We start from the raw sequence: 27,708 nt of genomic DNA, 5'->3' as shown, positions 1-27,708 counted from the left end.
ATTTATTATTTTTTTCATAGCATATAGTCCAGTAAAGAAAAAGTAACATAGACTACGTGAATGCTTTTTTTTTAGAGCTTTATTTTTCCTGTAACTGCATTAACTGCTATCGTATTCTTGTATTTCTTTCTGTACCAACTGTGGATAATAACACGTGTTATTATTTCTTAACTTGCAACTGCTTTGCATTATATTTAGTTTAGTAGTTAACTACAGGAAGAAAAAAAGCAGAATTGGAATGCTTTTGATACTTGTTAACAGTATGTGTTGCGTTTAGGATTCAGTAAGCATCAGCATTTTCATCCACCACAAGAAAGTGTTAAAATTCTGCATAGTCCACAACAGAGTCAACCTATCCAGCCAAAAATTTAGAAGAGGCGGATAGGGTAGGATTGAGAATACTTCTGGATTTATTTATTTGTAATACAGAAATTATTTGTCTCTCTCTGATAGCATACTACTTGTAGGAATCCTTTATTTACCTTTTTTTCTTTTCCCCATAGAGGTATTTAGGATTATGAAATGGGGCTTTGTTTAGAGCTCAGTCTATTCTCTGTAGTCATTAAAAGGGCAAAAAAATCTACTGGTTTTGAATATGCAAATGAACCGAAGGTAAAAAATACGTGCAAATGTGATAATTATACCGCTTTTTTGTTAAATGATACTAGGTAATTTACTGATTTCAAAATTGAAACAATATTAAGTTTCTCATTTTTTACAGGATTGTGTGTAGAAATGAGATTTGAAAACCTGAAATACTCACATGGCTCCCTGGAGTCATGTGGTGGGAGAGATTTTGGTTAGGCTTCCAGTAGTTCCAAGTAAAATGCACTGGAATTGCTCAAAGAAATTACTAAATCAAAAAAAGTTTAAAACATTTCTGTCAGACTATATTTTTCACAACTGGTAACAGTTTATTTCTTACTTTCTTGGCAGATCTTGTTCACAGAGATTTAAAAATGGAAAACATTTTAGTTAAAAGCAGTGACATCAGTGAAGCAAATGAAATTAGACGTGAAGGTAAGATGACAATTGTAGGTGTTCTGCTTAAAGGATTGGTTTTAATATCCAGTTATTACTGGGAGACTTGACTTTGATACCTATTAAAAGCTCTTGAAATGAGCTGCTAAATGGTGTTCTTAGGAGAAAAAAAAATAATAAATTTGGAAGCCAAGTGCTGCAGCTGAAAAAGGTGTTATTTTTTTTTCCTTTTTGTAAAATGATGTGTATTTCTAGCTCAATTAAAAAACAAACAAAACAACAAAACAATAAAGAAAACCTTACTACTATAAGTAACCGTACTATATTCATCCCGATTTACATCAGAATAGTACAAAGCTGTTGGCTACAGGGAATCAGTAGGCACTGTAAGATGTAATTAATTCTTAAATTACAAATATTGTCATTTAATGTGCCTGTTAGTAATTTACGAAAAAAAGCCTATTTAGATTGTGCTCTTGATTGAAATACAAATATATTACAGGAATTTTTGCATATTAATAAATATTTACTACCTAAGCATAATATACCACATACTTACACCTTCTTTTTATTGCAAAAAATGGGTACAAAAGAATAGGAGCTATTACAACACACCTACCCCACTTTTTTTTTTTTTTTCCTGCTAGCAAAAAATGGTTCAGTGGCTGAATTGTAATATTCTGGAAAGCCTAAAAACTACATTTGTGACCAAACCTCACTTACTTCATCATGGTGTACAGCATGACTAAAATATTTTAAGTAATCTTTGCTTGGCCCCAGGGTTTCAAAAAATATTGTGCTGCTTATGGCATGCCAGTTGTTTGAAACAGAGAGGCTTTTAGTTTTGTCTCCTTGTGGTTAACTTTTAGAGGCAACCATAATTTGGCTCCATTTCATTTCACTTTCACCTCAAATACGTGGTGCTTAACGGGATGTGAAGATAGAATGCAATCATATTATTCCTTTGTAACGTAAACTTGAGAAAGTATTTCTCACTCATAGACATTAGTAAAAGACGTGGTAAAATGACAAGGTGCAGCAAAAAAACCCTTTGTAATTAAAATTTTGCCCACTGTGTAAACTCTTGCTTCTAATTTCCCCGAAAGATTTTTTTGAGAGTTGGGAGAGGGTGGACACATAGATGTCTGTCCCAATTAATTCCAGTGTTATAACTGGACAAGAAGAAAAGGCTCTAGTTTCCAAACATGAGTGTTCATTCTCTCTCTCCCTTGCCCTTCCCTTCAGTTAATTTGCTCCCACTAGCTGCATACAGCATAAAATTTTGGGGGTAATCTCAAACCAAAGCAAAAATTTCTAGTTCAGATTTTCTAGCCACTACTTTTTGGGTGAATGTTGGAGTTGGTATTATACTTTGTCTGATTCAGACCAGCAGATCAACAAACAGAAAATTGCCTCCCGGAAGTGAAATTATCATTTTTCATCCTCTTTTCCTTCAGGACCAACTTGAGTGACAGTGGAAGCCAATCAGTCTAATGTACAAGGATGAATATATTTGTACAATATAATAGAGATGTTGATTTTATTGGGCCAAAGCTGCTGACTTACCGAGTGACTGGCTCTGAAAAGCTGCCCCTGAAGGCAGAGGAGGAAGGCACGCTGCTTAGTTGGGTTAGCAGCTGCACCAGGCATCATCTCATTCTGGTGGAGATGATAGAAGCATGTTTCCAGCCATTTGTTTTTCCTGCTGCTGTGTCCTGACAGCTGTGAGGAGGAGCGGATCCACCAAGAGCATGCTGTAGTCCTGTTTTGTAGTAGTCCTAAGTTTTGTAGTTGTCCGTGTTGATGTGACAGTCCAGGTTTTCACTTAACAAGCTCTTAACAAGCAGCACTCTGATTTATCAGCAACTTAGTTTTATTTATCTTCATCTTCTGAATTCTGTCTCTGTCCCTCCTTGCCCACAGCAATGTATGTCCCCACCATCAGTTTGCTGTAGTTGGGATTTCTGACCTGCTTTGTTCACCGAGAATGTGAAGTGGTCAGCACATTTATCTAGTGTCCTTGGAGGATTCTTAGTTAATGTGAGCTTGAATGTCAAGAAAAGACTGTTACATCAAAACAACAACAAAAAGCGTTGCTGGTGGAGCAGATTGTCCTGCAAAGTAATTACAGGATAAATTTTAGTGGTGGTTGGCACAAACTTGGAAGAACAGGGGAGGAAGAGACTGAAGATCCTTATGTGAAAGTTTCATGTGTACTAATTTTCCTCTGACTTCAGCATTTTCACTACAAACAGTAACTTCTGTGATTGACCAAAAAAGGAAAAAAAGCCCATCTTTATTTCTAGTTTTAATACTGTATTTTTTTTCCTATTAGGTGACTGACTTTGGTTTAGCTGTACAAAGCGGTGGTATTGACAGCATGTTTCAGTCTGTCTGTGGGACTCCAATATACATCGATAAGTTCAGTGCTTCATTCTTTTTAAGAGCTAAGTCGTGCTAGATTCCTTGCAGACCATAAAAAGTCATATTTCTAAGTTCCTCCTCCTTCTTTTCTCAGAGGAATTGTCATATTAGCTAAAATTGCCCCCATTTCTAATACCATATGGTTGTGTCAGAGACCCAAAGTGTCAGTGTCACAGAAAGGTTCAGCTATAAAGGATAACAACCTTTTAGGAGAGTTCATCAAATCTTACGCAGCTTCAGTGGAATAAATTGTCCACCACTATAAGAATTTACATTATGTTTGTATTCTGCATTATATACATGTGAATGTCACTATCTGTTTCTGATGTGTCCGTTTTCTGAAACTGTATCTCCTACAGCGCACCTCGAGTACTGTGTTCAGTTTTGGGCCCCTCGCTACAAGAAGGACATGGAGGTGCTCAAGCGAGTCCAGAGAAGGGCAACAAGGCTGGTGAGGGGCCTGGAGAACAAGTCTTACGAGGAGCGGCTGAGGGAGTGGGGTTGTTCAGCCTGGAAAAGAGGAGGCTCAGGGGCAACCTTATAGCTTCCTACAGGTACTTGAAGGGAGGCTGTAGCGAGGTGGGGGTTGGTCTATTCTCCCACGTGCCTGGTGACAGGACGAGGGGGAATGGGCTAAAGTTGCGCCAGGGGAGGTTTAGGTTGGATATTAGGAAAAACTTCTTTCCTGAACGGGTTGTTAGTCACTGGAATGGGCTGCCCAGGGAAGTGGTGGAGTCACCATCCCTGGAGGTCTTTAAAAGACGTTTAGATGTAGAGCTTAGGGATCTGGTTTAGTGGAGGACTTGTTAGTGTTAGGTCAGAGGTTGGACTCGGTGATCTTGGAGGTCTCTTCCAACCTAGACTATTCTGTGATTCTGTGATACCGAGCAGTAAATTCCACAGACTAACGTTCTGTTTGCAGGATGGTGCAGCTGCTGGGTTCTTGGCAGATTGCTCGTGCTGTCTGTCTCTGTGGTCTGACAGAAATCAGGCCTTCTGAGGATCCAGAGGGAACAGGTTGCACCAGGTCACATGGAAAAGACAAGGGGCAACAGAAGTAAGTTGCACCATGGTTCTATCTTGATATAAGAGAGATTTTTTTTACAGTGAGGACAACTGATCACTGGAACAACCACACCAGAGATGTGACAGAGTCCCAGTCACTGGAGCTCTTTAGGATGCACTTGGACAGGTTGCTAAATAATCTCATCTAGACTCCCTTTTTCCATGAAAGGTTGGTCCTGAGGATCTTTGAGGGCCTTCCAACCTGGACTGTTGTATGATCTTGTGCATTGTCTTCCTCCATCAGTTCAGTGAAGTGGACCGTAGACAAATGGGGCTCTAAGAAAACAAGGAATAGTTTATTTTAAATTAACTCTGGGATATGTTTGTTCCTTCTCTTGCTGTTATGGACGTTCAAAACCTCTGAAAGTCTTAATTGATAAAGAACTTTAATAGTATTTAAGGTTGTCCTATTCTTTAATCCCCTCTTGGAAGGTTCATGGATACTTCAAGCCCAGATAAAGTTGGCAGCAGACATTACTGACCAAAGAATCTCAAAACAAGTGCATGTGATTTTTGCAGAGATACCACTGGTGGCCAGAGGTAATCAGAGATTTGAAGAGACATTTTTAACAGAAGGTAGCTAGTTGTTTTCAAGTTTCCTTCTGCACCAGGAAGATAGAAGAACTCCATGCAGGAAAAAGAGGTACAACTGTTACAAAACAGCTGAGGACTGCTGCCACTCGCCACTTGGGTCAGCCAATGGAGGCAATACTCACTCCACTCACTATCTGGTTCATAAAGGAAATAAATGAGCGGTCCCGTAATGAGGACAAACAGCTGCTCCAGCTGATCATGCTACAGAGAGCAAGCAGTGCTATGCTGTGTCATGCAAGGAGTAACTTTGTAATCAATACCTACAGGCTACATGAAATTAACTCTGTCTGCTACAAAAAAGAGAAGCAGCAGTTAAGCAGGATTTAGATCAGATCTTGCATGTTACTGTAGAGGAGTCCAGGTTCTCGTATTGGTTTGGGTCCCAATGATGCTCCTTGGTGATGCTGTACTGTTCATTGATGTCAGGTGCTTCTTATCTGCCTTTTTTTTTTCCCTTTTTTCTGTTTTTTTTTTTTTTTTTTCCTTTTTCCTCTCTGCACCCCTAACCTATCAGGTATTCATTGCAATCTCCTAGGTGATATGCACAACTAACTTACTCTTATTTTCTCATAAGCTTTATCATGACCTCTATGCAGGCAACCGTCACTTTGCATTTTCATTCTACATGTTGTTGTCTTCAAACTCCCATAGTCTATCTTACATTATTGCAAAGGTAAGTTCAGTGCAAGTAACACATTCCTTTGTTATAAGGTCAACTTCTCCTCTATTGCTGCCTGGTTTTGACAGCACTACCTGAACCACCCGATTATATAAAGTTGATTTATAACTTCTGACGTGCTGCAGAAACTTTCAGGAATGTCCATCTAAACAATTAGATTAAGTTACAAAATAGTTTTTTCTTAGAAAGTTTCAGACAAACACTGTCTCTGAGTGTATGGCACTGATTATTAGCTGATGTTCAAACAAGTGTTGAAAAAGACATTAAAGAAGGTAATGGGGACATATATAACCCATCCAAAAGGTATGTTTTTCAGGTGTTTTCTTTTCTACTTAAACAATGAATGCTTTGTATTCAATAATAGAAGGCTTTTTACCCCTTTCTGATCTATACTGCATGCTATAATACATTTCACTCCATTATCTATGTCATTTTTTTATTTCTATGACGTTTTTTTCCTCCGTGGTATGTACCGGCAATGCATTTCACAGCTTGCTTAGAACAGACTGAAGCAAGAAAGAAATCTTCTTTGGCGGATGGTAATTAGTTCTCCTGACATTTTGATTGATGAAATACTAGCAGTGTTAAATACTTCTTTAAGTGAGCGGGTTGCATGGGATGAAATTACTTTCCGATTTACTAATCATGACAGAAACACAGAGTCTCAACACTGGAAGGGACCTTGAGTTACTTGATTTATTTCTCTGTCCAAAGAAAGAAGCAGCTATACTTGAGACATTTCTGATGAATATTTGTGTAAAGTGTACTCTAAGACCTCCAGTAATAGAGACTCCCTAATCTTCCCAGGTGGTCAATTCCAATGCTTCATTATCCTCCTAGAAATTTTTCCTCCTGTCTGCCCTGAACCTTCAGTTTGACAGTCAGCTTAAACTTACACCTACAGGCCATGATCTAATCACTTTTTTCATTATAAGTTTTCAGTTGACTCACCTGCAGCCACATAATTGCTCGAGCTGACCTAAGGGAGGTGGTGGGAGCCTGTGTGTGGGGCCGAGGAAAAAGGTGGAACAGCACTCTGTATTTTTAGACTATTATGTCTCACTCTATCCGTCATGGATATGAAGAACAGGTAGCCACCTTCTTTCTTTCAGCAATCTGCTATCACGCTTCTCCCTTCATCTGTTGATCTTTAGACTGAAAACCTTGAATTTTCTCAGTCCTTTCCTGCATTTCTGATCTTTGTGATTTACCTGCCATGCTCCATTTGGTAGCTATTATGTTAAAAAGGGGTGTCCAAAATTGAGCACATCTGTTTGAAGCCTTGCCAGCGCTGGGCTGAGTGGAAGGGCTGTTTTGTATGTAATGCAGGCCTTTTGCTTGTGCATGAAACACAGGCGATGACTGTCCTTTTGCAATTTATTTAAGGACCCTGAAGTCCACATAAAAGGATAAGAGGTAGGAGCTGGGAATCAGACAGCTAGCCTATTTTTCATCCAGCATGTTTAAATAAACTTCTAAGACAGAAGAGGGGAGGAGTGTTGGCCTTCGTCTCCCTCAGTAAGGACAGGTGTACGCAAAGAGGGCTTCTACCAGACTGGCTGGTACTAAACCTGCCTCTCAGAGCCTTTGTCAGGTTAGCCCAGAACCGTTAACTCCTGTTCAGCTTGTGATTCACTGCAGTCCTGGAACTGTTGCCTAACCAACTGTTCTCCATCTATTTGCATTCTGAGCTTGTCTTTCAATATACTTACAGTCATTCATGGCTTGATGTCGTCTTCAGATTTAATAAGCTTGTTCTCTCTCAGATCTTCCAGGTCATCAGTTATAAAGGTATCTTGTCTAGGACAGACACCTACAAAACATACCTTTGATGCAGCTTTCCACCTTGACAATGAACAAATAATAGCTTCTTTCTGAGAAACATTTTATAAGCGTTTGTGCATTGTTGCTGTGGTATTTTCATGCATGCAGTATGAAAAAATGAAAAAAAGTTGCATGAAACGGCATCAAAAGCCCTACTAAAAGTGAGAGATGATACTTAGTGATCCTCCTCTAACCCCGAAGCCTGTCAACTTATGCTGTAAGGAGATTTGTTACTGACAAGTGCATAATGGCTTACTTAGCTCTTTGTTTTCTTCTAGATGCTTATTATTTCCAGTATTTTCCTGGGAATTAAAACTAATGGGATGCATCTGTAATTCTTTGATGCCAGCATTTCCACCTTGTTACAGATAGATACCATGATTACCTTTTTCAGTTCTCAAGCACTTCACCCACCTTCTGCAAAGTTCTTGAAACACTAATAGCTTTGAAAAGTCTTGTCAGTTTTTATAGTACTCTGGCATGAATTTTATCGGTTACGGCTGATTTTAAAATTTCCAACCTAAGTATTTGCTAACCTTTTGCTTCTCTGTAAAAGACTGAGGTCTTGCCCCTTTGTCACTGATATTGATTGTGCTATCCCCTGCTTGCAGTTGACATTTTGGTCAAGATTGATGTTAAAAGACATTAAATACATTTGCCTTCTGAGCATCATCTATCAGTAGCATTCTGGGTTGAATACAGTAGCAGCCCCTTTATTCATTGTCGTCCTACTACTCATAGAGTTAGAGATTGTTTCAGTTTTTAGCTATATTCCTTGCTAGTTGCTCCTCGTTTTTACTTTCTGATTTTGCCCTGCTGTCTTCATGTTTCCCTGTTGTTCTTGTTTGTGTTCCTTGTATGCTCCCTCCTTGCATTTGAGACTTGTGGAAATTCATGGTTTAACCAGGCTGGTTTACTAATAGTAAGTCATAGCAGCTCTCACGTTCGGTCATTTTATTTTGGATATGTTATCTCTATATACAAATATAAACTTAAATACTTGTAAATTTTCCGCTGGTGTTAATAATATGAAGTTCTGCTGGTTTAAAATATTTTCAAAACAGTCGATTACAAATGAGATGGTATTTGGGTAAGGAGGTTTTGGGCAATTTGGAAGTGTTAATGGTAAGAACTTCTTTTAAAGTCTTGTTTTACCAGCTGTGGTATTACCAAATCATTCAGTTAACCCATTTTTACTTCTTTATTGTAAGAAATAGATATCTAAAGCTTGGTGTCTACCTAAATCGTTAAAAACTGAAATGACAATTAACCAAGCTTTTTGGTGTGGTGGGATAACACCAAATAAAATTGTCTCTGCCAATCTGCTCTTCTGTTGCATGAAGGTTTTATTTTCTCTTCCTTCATAGGGCTAAATATATCATCTCCATTGATTCTGGAACTGAAGGCCATGGTTCTTGCTTTGAACCCATGACCATATCTCCCATGATGTAGCAGATAAAAATATGGCCCCAAAACAACATCTTTTTGAACAGCTGAAACAATATTAAGTGATTAGTGAATAGACTATGATTAGTGAATTTTTAATCTAGGATATAAATCCATTTGGCTATTTTTATGTTTAGAGTATTTTGGCATTGATTTTATTTATTGTATGATGTATTCTAGCCAATGTGCAAACAGAGGCTGTCGTGTCTTGCAAAAACCCTGTGTTCTTTTGTTCTACTCTTATTTCTGGGAGAAGAAAAAGTTTGTATGGTGTCTTGCAGTACTTAAGTCAGCATTTTAAGAATGCCCCTTTAATAACTTACTGTGGGGAAAAACAATACAAAGTTTAATCATACAGCTAATGTCACAATGTCACCACCCCCTTAACAGCTAAATGATAAAAGTGAGGACACATCAGCATGAATTGTTAAGGTCTGTACATTATTCATTTAAACATCTGCTGTTGGTTCCTCTTTACATATGGGAATAAATTATACCACATCAGCACATTCTTCATGCTTTGTGTTTAAGCATTTAAAAGTTTTTTTTTTTGTATTATTAATATTATTTTTTCTGCTTGGTTGGCAGCCCTTGAAATTATCAGTGCCCAGGACTACAGTCAACAGCGTGATGTTTAGAGCACAGGTGTCGTTACGTACATGCTGTAAGTAGATTGTAGAAGTAATATAAAACATACAGAGCCGTTTATAATACAAGTACTTACAATTTTGCTTTGAAATAAAAAGTAAACCTTTGTGCCAAACCTTAGCAAAAGTCCAAACTCTCTAATTGCTTGTATGTAAACATTACAAATTTAAATGCAAAAGAAAGTAAAACCTACAGCTCAGTGTTAAAAATTGGCTTTTATTCGTGAAACATTTAATAATCCTGAAATAACATAATATTACAGAATATGACAGTGTAACTCTAAAACTAGCTGAGAGCCTAGGCTTGCCTTTTTCATATGCTGGCTGGAGGTGTATGTGGGAAATAAGTTATTGATTTACAGATTATTGGTCAAATCCTCAAGTGGATTGCACAAACCATGCAATCAGGGTAAGGGCTTTTCTTCTCCACATCTGCCTGTGGTAACTCTAACCAAGACGCTCAAGGGCTGCCAGGTCTCCTTGTACAGCCTATTTGCGTTCTTTGAATGTTTATCAGTCTGCTGTTATTAGAGGAAGCAATGAAATTTTACATTTGTAGGAGTACAAGTGAATTTTTATTGAAGTCTTTCATAATTTGTAACGTTTGTCATAGTTACGGAATAGTAATTCCTTCCTGAAAAATCTTACTCTGCCCATACTAGCTAAATAACACGAAAGGTAGCCCAGTAATTAGAAATAAATTGTATCAAAGTACATAAGCAACTGTTCCTATGATGCAGTTAAAATTGAGAACTATGCAACTAAAATCTCATGCTGTGAGCCAGGACTTTTATTCGTAGTGTGTTTGCATGATTTTATTCCCACTTTCAGTCTTTTTCTTCTGTCAGTTGCCTCCAGATGATGCTTTAATGCAAATGTTTTAGAACATTACCTCTTGCCATTTCATTTGTTGTTATTATTTTCTGTCCTGTGATTCTCTTACTATTATTACTACTATTCTCTTTGTTGTATATGGCCAAGTTCTATTGTAACTTGAGAATGTACATGAGCATGCAGACATAGGCATACACTTTCCTAACTTCCTCCTCTCTGGTTTTTATGTTTTTGTTTGTTTGTTTGTTTGTTTGTTTGTTTGTTTTTTGTTTTTGTTTTTGTTTTTTTCCTACTTTATTTTGGTTCCTCGGTTTCTTTTCTATACAATTAGCTCAGTTTTCTCCTTGTGTCAGCAGGACGAGGTGTTCATAGTTCTATTGCCTTTGTTATTTTTTTTATTTCTAAACTCTGCGTGTACTTTTTATGCTGATACAGAATGAGTTTTATTGTTGTACTTCATGGTATTAATGTTTGCATCACCATAATAAAACATAATATATTATAAATTGGGCAACAAATTGGATGGTTTGACTGGCTAATAAGAATCCAGAGCAGTGCATGCAATCAGCACAATTCACAGCTCAGAACTAGTAAGATTCAGAGCAGTGAACTGTGCTGACTGCAGCTTGAGCTCAGAACTTCAGACCTTCTTTCTTAATTAGCAATATAAATATTTTTAAAAATTAGCATTTCATAATCACAGTATTGTCAGAACAAAGTAACATTAATTCCCCCCTTGTTGTGTTGTCTACATGAGAATGAAAATACTGCATATGAATTAATGGAATAATTCACACTCCTTTTTATTGCTTAATTTGAAAATAGTAATACAAAAGCCATAAGATCATCTTCCAATTTGAATTCTGTTTTTGCAATTTATTTTCTTTCCGCCCTGAACAGTAGCTTGTGCTTCTGGTGCTCCTCTGATGGGCTTAAAGATGCTTTTACAGCCATTATTGCTACCATCACAACTTTGACCCTTCTGGGCCACAGCTAATGCCTCCCTGGTAATTTGCTAGCTGCCAGAACTCTTTTTGCAGTGCAGATGGCATGCTCCATCTTGGTACCAAGGGTATTATTGCCACAACGGGCTCAGTCTCTACCTATATGGGGAGCATAAGCCCTGAGGTGACTCATGAACTCTGTTTCCATGAATGTTAATGCACAGGGTTGCCTCTGCATAATGGGGCAGTGTCAGTGTGATGGATTTTTATATGTAATTTAAATTGAGGTCTACTTTATACTTTCCATTTCATTTCTATTTTAACATATACTAACAGAAACATATACAATAGTAACCGACAAAAAAGAAAATCCATTAAAATACAGAAGTATATTAGCACATTGATAGAGTGGGCGAGCTTGAGTCCTGCTGCCTGTCATACTTGGAGACTATGAGGCCACATGCTGCTGCCTAATAGGAAACAGGGGCTTCTTTTTCCTGTGCAATCTCTGCTATTGGATTTCTTGCTTACTCTTCTGAGTGTGCTCAGAGACTCTGGCCCCTGCAAGAGTTCCCAAAAACCTTTGTGCAACTAAAGAAGTCTAGGGTGCCTAATAAATCACTTCCTGCACTGCAGCAGTAAGAAACCCATTACAAAGATGTGTTACTTTTTGCTCCTTTTTAAAGGCATGGAAGATTTCTTCACATATTTTCAAGGTTCCATGTGATATATTTCACCTGCTTAACTTGATTTCTTTAGCGGAGTTATCTGTTGTTTGTCACTGCTTTATTTGGGGGAGAATGTAGTTCTATCTGTGAATAACAAGGTAATAGGAATTGTCACCAGCCAGTACTTACAGTACCATGTCCTGAAGTGAATGCACTCTTCCAGTTTTCTTTAAATTGAGTTTCATGTGGATTTAAGTCCTGAAGGAGATGCGGAAGGAGAATTGCAGGATACAAGAAAACAACAATTTTTTAAAAGATACTTTGAGATTATAAATTTGGGGGGAAATGCACTATGGTATTAAACTTACTTTCCTTTAAAATTAAAAATTAAAGCCTTACAAAAGAAACCCCAGAATATTTTTATTTGATATAGACAGGCATCCGTCAGTAGGATGTGGTGAGTACCTTTTCAGTAGCTACACAGGCTGGAGAGGGATGAAGCGAAAGAAAGAGGAGAGGAGTGAAAGAGAGTCTCAGGGGTTTGGGCCCTTAGGTGTACGGTACCCCGAGCACAGTGAAGTGAGGTGCTCAGCAGTACACCCTGACTCTGTCCTAATCCTAGGTGAAGGCGTGTGCTACCCTGTGGGTGGTAAAGTCCACAGCAGCACGTCAGGAAGAGCTGGGGATTAAGGGTTCCAGGAGTCAGCAGGGTGGGGTTGGAGACCCTGGGACTGTGCCTAAAGATAGCCCTTTGGAGAGAATGATAAGGATTTGGAAAAAACAAAACAACAACAACAAAAAATAGGGAAAAAGATTAAATATATATATATATATAATTAAAAAAATGGTTTGATATTGTGCAATTGTCTGGCCTAAAAAGCTAATAAAAGGAACTTCAGTATTTTGGCCAAAATAAGGGTCTGGTGAAAATTCAGGCTTGAAATTTATATGTAGACAATAAGGGTCTGTTTTTGGGGGAGGAATCAAGTTGTGCTCCCTATAACCCTAACGTTGCACTGGGGGCAGCGGCAGGCTGATTCGCCAGGCAGCTATGCAAGGATGGGAAAGAACTAACACCCCCCCACCCCAGACCAAGAGTAATTCTGACAGAGCAGAAATATCTGCTGATCTAACTGCGGAAATAACAACCCACAACACAGAAATCCTATGAGAGACTCGGGGTCAGAATTAGAAAGTACTCGGGGATGAATCCTGAGGACCCAGTAGCCCAAGGGCTCTTTAAAGTTCATTTTGTGATTAAAGCCTGGCCAGATATGCAGAAAAAGCTCCAGAAGGTGGGAGGATGGGGTGAACACTGCGGGTAGGATGAAGGTGTTTCCTAGCACACTGGGCAGAGGGGGAGACAGAGGGCCCAGCATGGAAAGGAGAGGAAGGGAGACAGAGGCGTGGCAGACAGGGAAAGCTACCGGTGTTGCAGCCTAAATCCTAGCAGGGACAGGCTTGGGGAAGATGTTTTAAGTGTGGCCAGGCCGGCCACTTCTAATAGGAGTATCCGGAGTGGAAGAAGGAGGAGAGAGTGGGGTTACAAATTCAGAACAGGGGAGGCAGGGCTTCTCAGAAAGCTAGTTCCCCAGTAAATGGAAAAGCGTACCTCAAGGGCTCCTCAAGTGTACCTCAGTGGGGTACAATTATCTACAGTTATCGTTTATCGTTACGGGCAAAACAGACTTAGCGTAGGAAGATTAATAAAATTTATTACCTATTGCTGACGGGCTGGAGCGGTGAGAAAGAAACAAGCTGGGGGCACCTTCCCCCATCCACTCTCTTCCCTGCTCTGAGTGGCACAGGGGGTGCCGGGAGTGGGGGCTGCAGTCAGTGCGTGGTGCCTGATCTTGGTGTCCGCAGGGAGGTTTCTCACTCCACTCTCCCAGCTGCTGTTGTGCAGCATTTTATTTCCTTTTCTTGGATGTGCTCTCGTAGATTTAAACTGCAGTGCTCATGGCTTGGCTCTGGGCAGTGGTGGGCCCCTTTGCAGCCAGCCGAAACTGGCCCTTAGCTAATGTGGGGCAGCTGCTGGATTCTTCTCAGAGCAGGGAGGGGCTTTTCTTCACTGGGTGGCAGTAAATCGAAAGAAGTGTAATTCAGACAAAAATACAGAAGTACATAATAACCTTTTAGTGCTAAAAGAAAACAAAAAAGTATGGAAAAACAAAATTTTTAATTAGTTGCCTTGTGTTACCATATCAAGCTGTCTCCTTTTAGCTTCATGGTATGAATGTTTATTTGGCTTAATCTAAACTAAGGTTCCGGTAGAAATAGGATAATAAAAAAGCGCATATATCAGGAATTACTGAAAAATTTAACATACACCCTTAAGTGTACATAGGTTCATAAAAATGTATCTTGACTGCATTCTTACCTTTTTTTTTTCTTGCTATCTTGAGTAAAATAATTAAATAAATGGGGCATCAGAATGTCTGTAAATTCAGTTTACTCCTGTATCATCTCCTTCCTTTTTGCCAGTTGTAGTCTTAACAACTGATGTGACAACTCTTAAAAAAGGTAATATTTATGAAACTAAAACAAATGCATTCCTAAAAAAGCTTATGTTAATAACAAATTCAGTGTTTAACCTTGCTTTGTATTCGGTTTCTGAGACTATTACTGTTTACCACCAGAAGTATTAACCAGAAATACCAACTACATAGGTGTATTGGAGAATATACTTTGAAAGAAAATATTGATCTGTTCTACTAATCGCATCACAAATGAAAAACCATGTCATGTAATCTGTTTTCAATCAAAATTAATCAAGACATTAAATTTCTATTAGATTTTATATCTAATGTGATTTTTTTATATCACATTTGTGCACACCTGATACGCAAGAAATACACAGCAAATACTTCCAATAAGTTAATACACCTATTTGTAGCTATTTAAATCAAAGAAGAAGGTAACTTCACTAAATAAATTATTTGCATAGAATTATGTTTTGAGTTCTACTCTCAAAACACAGAAGGAGTAGCTCAACCGTTCCCTGAATCCTCTCTGGATTTATTCTTCATTCCCTCTCAGACACAAGATGGCCTCAATATTTGACTTCTCTTTCTATGAATTTTAATTTATTTTCCAATACTTTCAAGCCCTGTTTTCCCAGAAAGTTGAATAGCTTGTTAGCGGCTTCCTTCACAACTGTTTTCTCCTGTCCTAACAACAAAAGATCATCCATGTATGGTAACAGTAACACCTCCTTTGGAGGTTGGAATTACTCCCAAATTGGCTATTGGGTTCGCATGGCAAGGTTCTGGTAGCGGAGGGGGCTGCAGTGGGAGCCCCTCTGAACCCAATACACTGAGGCAGCTAGGTTGCTACTGGCCTGTAAAGTATCAAGGCTTAAATTAACTAATGAAACCCTAAATGCGATGGGGCTTGTAGGGGCTGGGATAACAGTGCCACTTTTTGGGGACCCCGTGCTGAGACTAGGGATAGAACAATCACTGGGCAATTATTGTATGCACCCGAGGCAGGGACTAACTTGTTGGGAAAGGATTTGATAATGAGATTGGGCATTCAAATAGTAAATTTCGGGGCTGGAATAACAGTGTTATTAATGGGGTGCTCTCAGACCCTGAGAGCAGAGAGATATTTGCCTTTGAGCGGAAAGACTCTGAAATGGGGCAGAAGCAGCGATGCAGGTGGACAGTTTTATCTCAGGGGTTTACAGGGCCACCAATTTATTTGGGCAAGTTCTAGAACAAATTTTGGAGCTACCCCTACCCAAAACTAAAAAGAAGTAAAAGTTTTAAAAGAAAGAGGATTTTAAGGAATTAGGAGTCACAAAGTCCAAAGGATAACAGATACTCCCTGATGGGAGAGAAATGCTGAGTAAAGTGCTAATGAGGCAAATATTAACTGTTTGACATCAAGAGGGTCACTGGGGAATTCAAGCAACGTGTGACGCTGTGCTATGGCAATGTGTATGTGTAGGAATATATGTACTCCGGCTGAACAAGTACGCAGGAGTTGTGTAGTATGTCAAAAGGTAAACAGGAAAATCATCTGCACTCAGCCCAAGGGGAGCGAGAACCAGGAATTCAACGCTTCCAAAATGACAGGTAGATTTTACAGAACTCCTTAGAGCAGGTAGATTTAAATACTTACTAGTCTTGGTAGGTCATTTGTCAGGGTGGGTGGAAGCTTTCCCTTCAGTATCTGCTACTGCGAACATAGTAACTAAAGGAATTTTAGAACAAGTATCTCCCAGGTATGGAATTGTTGAAAGTATTGACTCTGATCAAGAAAATCACTTCATGTCAGAAACAGTGCAAGGGCTAATGTGGACTCTGGGAATTAAGTGGAAATTTCACACTCCTTGGCCCCCTTCTTCTTCTGGAAGGGTGGAGCGGATCAGACAGTAAAGAAGCAATTGACTAAGTTTTGGAAACTCAGCTTCCCCAGACGAAGTGCTTACCTTTGGCACTTCCCCGAATTCAAACTGCACCAAGAAAAGATGTGGGACTTTCACCATATGAAATATTATTTGGATGGCTGTACAGGGACAAAGGGAATGGAGTACCTCAGTGTGAGACAAAAGATGCTTTTCTTAAGAACTATATACTCAGGCTGTCCTCTTTGTCATCTCTCAGGACTCCTGTATATGTAGATCAAATGGGACGAATTTGACTAATATAAAAACTATTTGGGAAACAAACAAACAAACAAACAAAAGATCCTACACAGAGTAACTCAAGATGACACTTCCTGGGGATTTAGAAACATTTGGGAGAACCTAACTTCATGGTTACCTGAATAGAATTGGCTCAAACAACTATTTGTGTTGTAATAATAATGGCATTGTGTATCTGTCATCCCCTGTGACATCCGAAGAAGAATATTGCACCTTAAAGTTGGAAAAATGCAAGAGTGCGCGGTATATGAAGAGGTGCAAAAACAATAGGAGTAAGAAAAGAAGATTGGGGAATTGTGAGAAACGAAGTTGTGTTTTTGCAGTAGAGAATTTTCCTTAGTCCAAGGTAGTTGTGTAGTCATAATAAGGAGAAACGCTAAGTAGATAAGTGGGCAGTAGAAGGCCTCACTGTTCCAGAATAAGGTAAAAGCTTGAGAAAAACAGGATGAGCAGTGTGAGAACAGTAAAACAAAGATCACAGGATCTCAAAACATAAGAAAGGAGAAATTAAAGGGTTGAAAAACAGAAAACTTGTACATAGATCGTATAGAGGAGCATCGAGTAGCTTGTGAACCTGTAGTACTCAGCCAGTGAGAAAACGGGAGGTGCTCAGGCGTCGGGTAATAGGGAATAAAAGGTTATGGTTTGTGTACTAAAATGTGCTCGTGATTGACAGGATGCCCGCCCTTGCAATTGCGAATAAAATAGCTTCACAGAAGGTCCTGTCTGAAGAAAATTGAGATTTTTCTCTCCCTGCTGCCCCTGTTTCCACCCCAACCCTGATCTTAGACTAAGAAGTGAACATACGTCTTAGACGGTAAGGTGTCGAAGCCGAGTTTATCACTTTTTGTGGCTGATCCAATTTTTTTATTTTATTTTATTTTATTTTTATTTATTTATTTATTTTTTTAGGATAGCTGATTGGGATTTAATTGCTTGAATTGAAAGAGGTAAATTTTTTTTCTTGTGGCTGTTTATTCAATTCTTGTAATGGTTATAAACTCAGTTGAGGCTCACTAGTCTTTTTTGGACAAAATAATGCAGCACTAAGCAACAGGAGACATGTAGAGGCTATATCCAAAGCCCACAAACCCATCACCATGTTTTAGTTGTATTTCTTGGGCTTCTGATAAGCCAGAAAAAAATCTTTTACATGATGTTTCTTACTCAAACCAACCTTACCTGACTTTCCATATACTTTGATGTGGTAAGGACATATGGATTTAGGTTAGGCTTAATTCATTCTCACAACACTTCTGTTACTATAATAAACGTGGAGTTTTTTTGTTTGTTGTGTTTTGGTTTTAATTTAAAAACGTAAGATTGAGCTACAGGGAAACCTGGCCCTTCTGAAGTAAATGAACTGCAGGGCTGGAGGAACCTGTGAGCTCCCAGCTAGCTGGCTGGGCTGCAGAACGCACTGCTGTGAGGATATTGAACTTAGAGCTGGCTGGTGGAACGGTTGCGCTGTTTTATGCTTTAAATTAAAATGGAGGGAATGTGTGTATGAAACTGATTATCTTGAAGACAGCCATCTCCTTTCTGCTTTGAGCTTTCCATGTATGTGACGAGCCCGTCTTTTCTATTACAATAAAACCGCAAGGAAGGATTTTGCCCTCTCAAATATTCGTACATTCGTGTTAGTTGACTTCCAGTGCCATTTTAAGTCTTGGGCTGCTGAGCCATCTGTCTGCCTGTGAGCAGTATTCCAACATGAGAGGCTTTGAAGCTGCTCTGAACACACGGTGCAGCTGATCTGTTTGCAGGTGGTACTTGGCTGAACCTGCTCCGTGAATTTGCTTGGTACTGTGCATGCGCGGTGCCCACGGCTGCGCAGTGTCCGGGTGCAGTTTTGCTGACTGTCTGAAGCTTAACACAGTCTCTGTTCAGTTCTGGCGTTTCCAATTTATTGATTTGTTTTTATTAATGTTTTTGCTTCATTTACATAAATGGTCTGTGTTGTGTAAGGAGCTAGGAACATCAGAATGGTTGGACAGGGCTAAGTCAAAGGTCTTTCTAGCCCATCTCCCATCATCATCAATGACTGAGGATAGATGCACAAGGAAGAGGGTACAGGAAAATCTTTCAGTATTGGAAGATTGTACCAGTCTTCAGTCCTTGTAGCTCAGGGTTTTCTGAATCAAAGGAGAGCGTGGTAATAAAGCTCAGTCGATTTTTTTCCCACTGATTTGTCCAAATATTTTTAAACTCAAAAATTGACTTGTGGCAAGGAATTCCACAGCTTCAGTGGGCAGACTGTGAAGGAGAGTCTCCGTTGCTGTTTTGTACCTTGCATCTGGTTGTTTCATTGAAGCCCCCCCTCGTCTTATCGGCCTTTACCTATACTGCTTATGGTTTTCGTATGTATTACATATTACAGTCTTCTAAGTGGTAATTAAATATTTTTCTATTTCTAATAAAAATTTAGATGTTTATAGTGGTATACAAAGAAGAAGAAGGGGCTTGAGGTGATCGGTTACACTATGCAGAATTCTTTAACAAGTGCTCGTTAAGATGTCTTGCTACGGCCTGGTTTTCAGAACTCCTGAGCACCTGTGGCTTCCATCCCCTTCAGCGGGAGCTGCAGATTCTCGCTACCATTGAAAATCAGGACACCAGTTTCTGCTTCATGCTCGTGCCTTCATAGCCTTTGTGATTTTACAATAGCCAGATGGGGAACATGAAAGTGCATTATCATGTAGAGAATTCTGCGTGCAAAAAAATTAACCCCTTGGTGCCAAGTGACACGTGAGCTTCTGCACTGGAGTAAATGCGTTTGTCACCAGCCTCCCACCAGTAAGTCCCTACCATCTGTACCAAAAATGTATGAAGTCACAAGTCATTCTGTATGATTAAAGCTGTCAGCTCAAACATAGGTGCAGCAATTGTATATTCCAGAACAATACTTAAACAATACAATTTTTCATTTAAATATTGCCATGTACTTACGGCTAAACAAACGGCCCCAAGCTCAGTTCAAGTCTGTGGTTACCTCTAGAGGTTTACGTGTTGTCAGTCTGAGACCGTGAATAGTTTTGGCCGGGGGCTATGCAAAAGGTTGATGATTAATTATTTACCAGTAATACTAATTAATGCGATTCTGTTACTAGTTTTGATTATTCTGAGCTCTGTAGCAGTTAAAACTTTACCAGACATGTTTAACTTTTAAAGTCTGCTAAAAAGTAAAAGCCAAACTGCTGTCCGGCTAGCAGAGTATTTTTAAGTTTTTGAGAAAGGCAAGCAGTCTGCAGGAGTATCTCAGTGATATGGTAATACTCAAGAAATGCAAAGTAAATCAAAAACCAAAGGAAATCTTGTTTTCCAATAAATATTATTATGGATGCACATATTTTGGTTTGAAACTGGAATTTCCAATTACTTCATTAAGCCAGATTTTGAAAACGTGCTCTATTCCATTTTTTTTCTGCCTAATAACATATGCTATATATATGCTGAATAATCCTATATATTGCATGGATCGTGATATAGTTTAACTGTAAGAATACTCTACCTCCTTTTCTTTGCTTCCCGGAAGAAGACTTCAGTATTTTTTAGGGCTGATTTCACAGGAAATGGTGCTTCTGTTCAGGTAATGATGTTTTTTTTTGTTGTTGTTTTTTCCCTCTTTGCTGAATTTTTTTTCCTCAAGGAAGAGCTTTTGAGCATGTTGAAGGTTTGCTCTGGCTTTGGATTCTGTCTTACTGCTCTGATTTTTTTTGGTGAAAGATAACACGAGTCTTCTTGAATGAAGGGTGAAAACAAGATCCTAAATATAAAATCCATGCATACTGTGTTATGAGATTTCTAGTTTCTTCTGTGGACAGGTTGACTTTTACAAGCAAATGAAGTGTGTAAAGCTCAGATCCTTTGGTGCCTGACTTGGAGCCCCGGTTCAGCAACAAGCAGATGTGTGCATTCCTGTTGTGCAAGTTATTTAAGCATGCTTCCAAAGTTACAGGATGCCCTGAAAAATGTGATCCAGTGAAGGACTGAAATGCCTCAGGACGCCTCATGATTCTGAAAAGAAATCTGCTTAGAGCCCTTTCAGCAAGGAGGAGGCGTCTCGCTTTCCCATCTTAAATTTTCTCAGCTCTGTGGGGCTGGATGTGTTTGTGCATTTTGACCTCTCTGCCATGACACTGGGCGGTTTGGAGCTGAGCTGCAGCCAAGGCAAATTGGGATGTAGAGAAGTCAGCATTTGGATTCCCCTGCCTGCAGACAGAACGGATGAGTTTCCTGACAGAAAGCAGTGAACATCGTGGCTTCCTTTCAGAGACTGGCAGAGATGTGACCCTTTTGTGTGGCAGCCTAGTGGTGAGACAGCTTGTGGAAGATGCTGGGGCCCTGGGCTCGATACGCAGTATAAAGTTGCCTAGAAGCAAAGGCTTGAGTGGGGTTAGAGCACAGCACTGCTTTTTCTCCCCTTGACTGAAGTGATGACGTGCAGGTTGGATGACATACGAGAGGATCGTTTTGATGCCGTGGTTTCTGCGCTTTAGGAGAGCAGGTATTTGAAAAGAACGATAAGGACTAAAATATTTAGAACACAAGTGGATTTAATCTTGCACATGCACCTTAACTGCACAAAATAGGGAATTTGAGATCACTTCAATATTTTTGTTACCAGCAAAATAATATGTTCTGCTGTCATATCTCAATTATATAAATAGCACTTGCCTGATTCACTCCATGAGATTCTTCTAGTACAAGTCCCCTTTTGTTTATATAATCTGTAGTTACTTGTTGGTTTATGGCTGTCCTTGTCAGTTTATTTCATCTTAGTTACCTTCTGTTTACATTTTCCATTTCTCTGGATCAGGATCTCATTTTACAATTGATGTGTGCTCAAGATTTCTCCGAGCTAAATTAAAAGTATTGTCTCCGTTGTTTTTTTCTGTGTAGAAAAAAAAATGGAAGGCAGGCAAGATAGTTGATCTGTTTTGCCTTGTCTGTAGTTGTCTTGTTTTTGTTTTTCAGCTCTAAGACCTTTCTTTCTGTATGCATCAAGGTTTTGCTTTGCCTCTGCCCACTTCCCCCATGACTCATATCAGAAGCTTTTCTAGTATTTTTAAGCATCGTTTTTCCATTTACTGTGCACTGCACCTCGCTTGAAGGCTTTTCTGTTTACCTTTGCAATGGTTTAATTGTTTCATTGTTATGCTTCTTGGATTCTTAATGGCTGAAAATGAATCAAGAATTTGACAATTCTGCTGTCTGCTCGGTTTTTGCCCTCTAATAGAGCATCTAAAATACTCCAGACTAATGCTCTGAACTGTTCTTTAACTGGAGCACTACAGCCTGGCCTTCTCCTTAGTGTTTGCAAATTGGTGTGTGTACTAATGAGAAGAACAGAACAAAGGTGCTCATAAGGCCAAAACTTTGTGTATTCCTAGTATATTGGATGTGTTCATGGAGAAAACACGTTATTGTATGTTCCATTCCATGAATAGTTGGGCATCTCTGCATTTTTGTCTTGCCTTCTGCTAAAGTTTGCTTCCTAAGAATTGAGCAGAGAAAAGCTGAAATGGAAGCAAAAGAAATGGAAACAATATAGTCCGTCCCTCCTCTTACCCACAGCTGGCACCAGGTGCTGAAGAATTAAACCCAGTAGGTGTTCAGATGAGGCAACACAGATACTTAACTTACGTGGTCCCATTTTCTTAAAAATTGCCAGGAAATGATCGCCGTCTTCTCCTGTCTGTGGTATGCAATTAGCTTGTGCTCTGTAAGGCCCAGGTCTTTCAGAAAGGCGTAAACTCGGCCTCGGATTTTGTGGGTGCAAGTCACTGCACCTACACAGCTACATAATTGGTTTTGCAAAAGAGGGAGTCAAACACGTGTCCCTAGTCCCCACACATCATAACTGCATGTGTAAATTTGCATCTGCAGAAGATGAGGTGTTTTTTAAAAACTGAAACCTTTCCAGTGGATATGTGTGTTTCTTCCTTGGTCATTTGGTACGTATATGTTCATAGCCACCTGTTTCAAACAAAGGACACACTGTATAAATACCAGTCATCACATAAAAGAGGACAAACAGGAGTTTGAACTAAAAATACTAGCCTAATAAGATGGGGGAAAGAACTGTGAGCAAATTTCTTGTCTGTGACCCCTTCCTCTTTTGGATCAACCGTGGGACCTCAGAAAGTCTTTGTTTTCCGTGCTGCAAGTTACCAGTCTGTACAGTGCAGATAACAAACAGCCTGGTAACTATTTATCAGTACTTTTAGAAAAAAGATCCCTACTGTTAGTGAAGTGCTCTAAGATCTTCAGGAGATTGGTACTTTTACATATTATTATCTGTTAAAAATAAGTAACGGGTCAACTCTAGTTTTCTGAGTTGCATAGAAACGTTGCATATGCTCTGCACTTGCCTTTCTCTCTGACTTCCAGGTAAGTAATTGCCAGCTTTACTGAAAGGCTGATGGAGTCAAAAATTATTTTGGAACATCTAGTGTGAGCTGAGGGAACAGAAACCTGAGCAGTGTAACAAAAACAGTTTCTTCCAGACCTGCAGATGAGGCTAAGTAAAATAGGAGTGTTGTCTGGATGCCTTCATTTTCTCTGTAACATAATTTAGTAATTTGATCTCCTTCTACGGTAAGGCTCCACGATATGAAAAGGGTATTAAGGTCCTTGAAAGCATCCAGAGGAGGGCAGCAGAGCTGGTTTAAGAAAAAAAAAGGCTGGAAGGCATTTCCTGCCAGTAGAGGCTGCGGACACCTGCGTTGTCTACTCTGGCGAGAAGAAGGCTGAGAGGTGACCTCATTGCTCTCTACAACTTCATGAGGACGGGAAGTGGAGACAGAGGTGCCAGTCTCTTCTGGTAACCAGTGACAGCCATAGCACACTCCATAATTCTCTTCCAATTGAACTACTCTATTCTGTTCTATCTAAAAGACATTTTAATTTGTGGATGAGTAGAAGTCAAACATAAAGTATGCTGTTATGTCTAGGGTGAAACACATTTTGTCCAGAAACGATGTAGTATCTTGGAGTTGATGAAGGAACGAAGTAATAATCTGGGCACTGGTGAACGATGCAGTATAGAAGAAGAATCAAATATTCCTACTGCTACATGTCAACAGGATGAAACCAGGGAAGCACAAGAAAGCTCTACCAGTGACAAACAGTGGCATAGAACTTGGTGCCGAAATTGAAACAGAGACAGTATTCCTGATTTTAAAAATGTACAACAAAGTAAATGTTGAGTAGAATTGAGAGTAAATAAGGCAATGCTGAGTGTTACCTAATGCAAGGAAAAATTGCTGTCTGGTGAAACATTGCACCGTAGGGTAAGATAGAAATAAATACTAGGATATAATGTGAGCTGTCCGCTGTACAGCTGTCATGTGAGTACTGGCCCAATGCAAACCCGTTTTGACCAGATACCAATTCCGTAACATGTAACGTCTCCTGTTTGTTCTCTTCAGGTATGGCATGTGCAGTTGTGCAGGAATGTGGCAGAAAAAAAGTAGGATCTTGAGACAGCATTATTTAGGGGCAAGGAGGAGGCATCTTTTGTAAGGCAGCCACATTTTTGCACATATTTTCTCTAAATGGTGTAAGTAGCCAGCGTGGGATGCTAACTACAGGAAGAAAAAGAAGGGAAGTGATTGTTCATAAACAACAAACATAATCCCCCAATTAATACTGAAGTCTGAAGTTTAACATCTAGAATAGTCGTTTGATTTCTTCAGAGCATTGCCCAAGATACTGAGTTTTCTTTCATAGTGCATCTCTTGATCCTTCAGCTGAAGCAAGGAAAAACCATAATGCAAATACCAAGAATTCTCCGTTAGCTGTGACCTCTAAGGCTCTCAGATGGATCAGCCACAAGGTAGCTTGCTGTGCTGCAGTCTAAAGGCATGATTGTTACATTGGGTGGATTCTGCTTTCAAAGAATCTACGTGGTGAAGAAGGAGCTTTTGATACGGAGTATTAATGCATATTTATTACAGCTGAATATGCTCGTGTGAATTGAAAGTGAGGGGTCTATATGCAAAAAGAAAAAGGGGGATTTAAATACATTTTATATGCCCAATTCAAAGTTCTAGAAATTCTGTTTCATGTCACCCTGAACTGGAGATACCGAAGCTACCATCCTTACTTTCAGGCTTCATAGGCATCAAGCTTTTGCCTGCTGAGCATGGCCAGAAATGCCTGGCCTCGGTAGGGTTATCTTCTTTGGCCTTTCTGAAGAGCTAGGTCAGGCAGTGTTTCCAGGGTGTAATATGACAGGCTTTACTTAAAACACTGAAAACTGCTTTTTCTCAGAAATGGGCTCTGAGGAGGTAGAGGTGGTGGTGCTAGAGCTACTGCTCTTTTTTATGCTAGCCTGGACATGGAGTACAAGCTGCAGGAGACATCAGTTTCCTCATCTTTCTGAGCGTGCTGCCTGCAGGCAGTGCCTTTCTCAGGAAGGACTTTTTTTTCCCCATTTCTTACCATTTCATATCTTTTGCTTCACTTGCTGCTGTTGCTCAGGGAACCCTACCGCTCCTTCCACAGACAGAGGCCAAATGCTGCATTTTGGTTTGCACTGTATGGACCACATCTGTACAAACTACTTGTGATGGTGCCTGTGTTTTAAGGCATTCCTTTATGGGAGTTTGCTTCTATCTCCCTTTTCCTCTTCCTTTCCCATGCAAGATAAAAGGCAGGAATTTTCACAAAGATTTTTAAATAGGATACTGGGAAAAAAAAAAAAAAAAAAAAAAAAGTCTTTCCATACCCAAAGTGCAGCACTTCTGTATGGACATAATTGCTCCAGCTTACTAAGCTGTCAGCTGTGCACAGTTCCTAGCAGACATGCATAAGATGTCTCCCCAAGACATCTCCCATTTCCTTCTAAATCAAGTAAATAGGAAGCCGTAGCAAAATAGACAAAAACCAAGAACGTAAGAAAGGCCTTACAGGGTCAGCTCAGCTACCTCAGTACTTCTTCTCTGGCAGTGACAACAGGCAATGTATTTAGGCCTAGGAGCCTGGCTGTTTCATCCTATGTAAGTGTGCTGGCATCCTTTGGGTTGTCTGAAGGTAAACCCCAGCCTAATCCTTTTGGTATTCATTACGGACCTGTAGTTGATGAACGTCTGATTCTTTTTTGAATATGCTGATACCATCTGCCTCTACAGCTGCCCCTGGCTGCCCGATCCAGAAAAGTACCGTTTGCTGAGTAAAGCAATATTTTTTCCCTCCGTTTTAAACTGCCCTACTCCATTCACCAGCTGGCTGCCATTTCTAGAAGTAAAGGATGTGGTGAACAGTTCACAGTCATCATTAAGTAAAATTTTGGTCATATCCCTTCTCTCCAACTTCTCTCCAATATGAAGGTCCAGACTATTTTACCTCTTCTCACATACGGGAGCTTTACCACTTTGATTATTTTAATTGCCATTCTCTGTTTCTTTTCTAAATCCACCGTTATCCTTCTTGGGATGTGGAGACCAGAACTGCATACAGCGCTAAAGATGCGGAGACACCCAGGTTTTATATATTAGGAAAGGGGTATGTATTGTCTTGTTGTTTCATCCATGTCAAATATATTGTGGCTTTCTGGCTATCACTTGTCCAGCTGGTGATGCTGGAGAGAGATCTGTGAAGCGTCCAAGATCTCTTTCCTGGTTTTGGACTGCAACTGCCAATTCTGAGCGTCATGTAGACCTGCTTTGGATTATTATCCCTAAATGTCATTACCTTACATTCTCTGTTTTTCCTTTTCTGAAGTCTGTTTCTCTGTATTTTGCAGGGGAAGAGAAACTTGATTCCACCTAAGGGTAGAAGTGTGCTTAGCACGTTTTCAGGAGCTTAAGTCTCTAAGATTTTTACTGGTGTTAAAGATGTTGACACTTACCCGGACTGTTCTTTTCCCCCAAATAGAGCAATGTTCAGAATTAATTCACTGATGCAAGGTCTCTAGGGCCTTTTAAAGCCTCCAAAGTGTATCAGTTTATTACTTCAGCCCCTTCGGTCTTCTTTCACAGACCAGGAAGGAGAAAAGTGGCACACCTGCTTTACCAAATGGAACACTCAGAAAGAATAATAGGACCCTCCAGACACCGGAGTGGTGAGTACCTTCTCAATTGCCCTTGCTAACATTTTACTGGGAGACTGTTTAACTTAAGGGATAAAGAAACGTGTAATTAAGGACTGGTTGCTTCATATTTTCCTGGTAAGACACTGTTCTGCATTCAGGTAGGAAACACAATACTTAGAGATGAGTGCGATTTAGCTACTTGGGCTTCTACCTCGAGATTCAGGAGCATGATTTTAAGCTTTAAAAATGTGACACAATGTCATCTAGTGCCAAGTATTATCTGTGTTAGCAGGATCAATTACAGAATAATATGCTTGAAAGCCAAGAAATGGTTGTCTTCTTTTTTTTACTGATGAAAAAGTTTAATTCTTCAGTAGGTATAAGCCATTGTTATTACATCATTACTAAAATCACAGATTGTTATCCATTAAAGAACTGTACCAAGGAATATTCCGTTGTTTTACCAGCTTTGTCTTGTTTTCTGAAGAGAGAAATCTTATGCCAAAAATGAGACCTTGTCCAATGAAGCAGACCAGATAAAGAAATCACAAAGCATCTTGTTTGTGAGAACTGAAGATACTGTTTAAAATTGTATTTGAATATTGTGTTGAGTTGGTAGCTGCAATTGATTGAGAAACCTAGTTAGTGAGGATTAGAATCAGGAAAATAGTCATCTGTGGTTATTTAAGCAAGAAAGCTCTGTCTCTGAAAGACTGGATTTAAAATGTAAAGGCAAGAAGCTTGTCTCCATGTATCACAGGAGAAATTAAAAATTATCTATTATGAGGCAGCTCTTCTGTTACTGTATGGTCTTGCGTTTACACTTGTCATGAATTATACTACTGTAGAGTTACAGTAGAACAGTATTTTCTAATTGTTGTGTTACTTTGTTCATACTGCATTGTTCCCACC

At 39.5% G+C, this 27,708-nt stretch overlaps 1 long non-coding RNA gene across 1 annotated transcript; it reads left to right on the top strand.

Moving 5' to 3' along the window:
* Positions 1 to 945: 945 nt before the first annotated feature.
* On the top strand, positions 946 to 23,919 carry LOC118168546. Its single transcript, XR_004751641.1, has 3 exons — positions 946 to 1,020; positions 8,935 to 9,677; positions 23,714 to 23,919. It is a non-coding gene; the product is annotated as an uncharacterized LOC118168546 (long non-coding RNA).
* The last annotated feature ends 3,789 nt before the right edge of the window (positions 23,920 to 27,708 follow it).

Source organism: Oxyura jamaicensis, chromosome 5 (assembly GCF_011077185.1).
Source record: "Oxyura jamaicensis isolate SHBP4307 breed ruddy duck chromosome 5, BPBGC_Ojam_1.0, whole genome shotgun sequence".
Taxonomy (NCBI): Eukaryota; Metazoa; Chordata; class Aves; order Anseriformes; family Anatidae; genus Oxyura; species Oxyura jamaicensis.
Note: the sequence above shows the minus strand (reverse complement) of the source record. Positions and strands in the feature narration are given on the sequence as shown.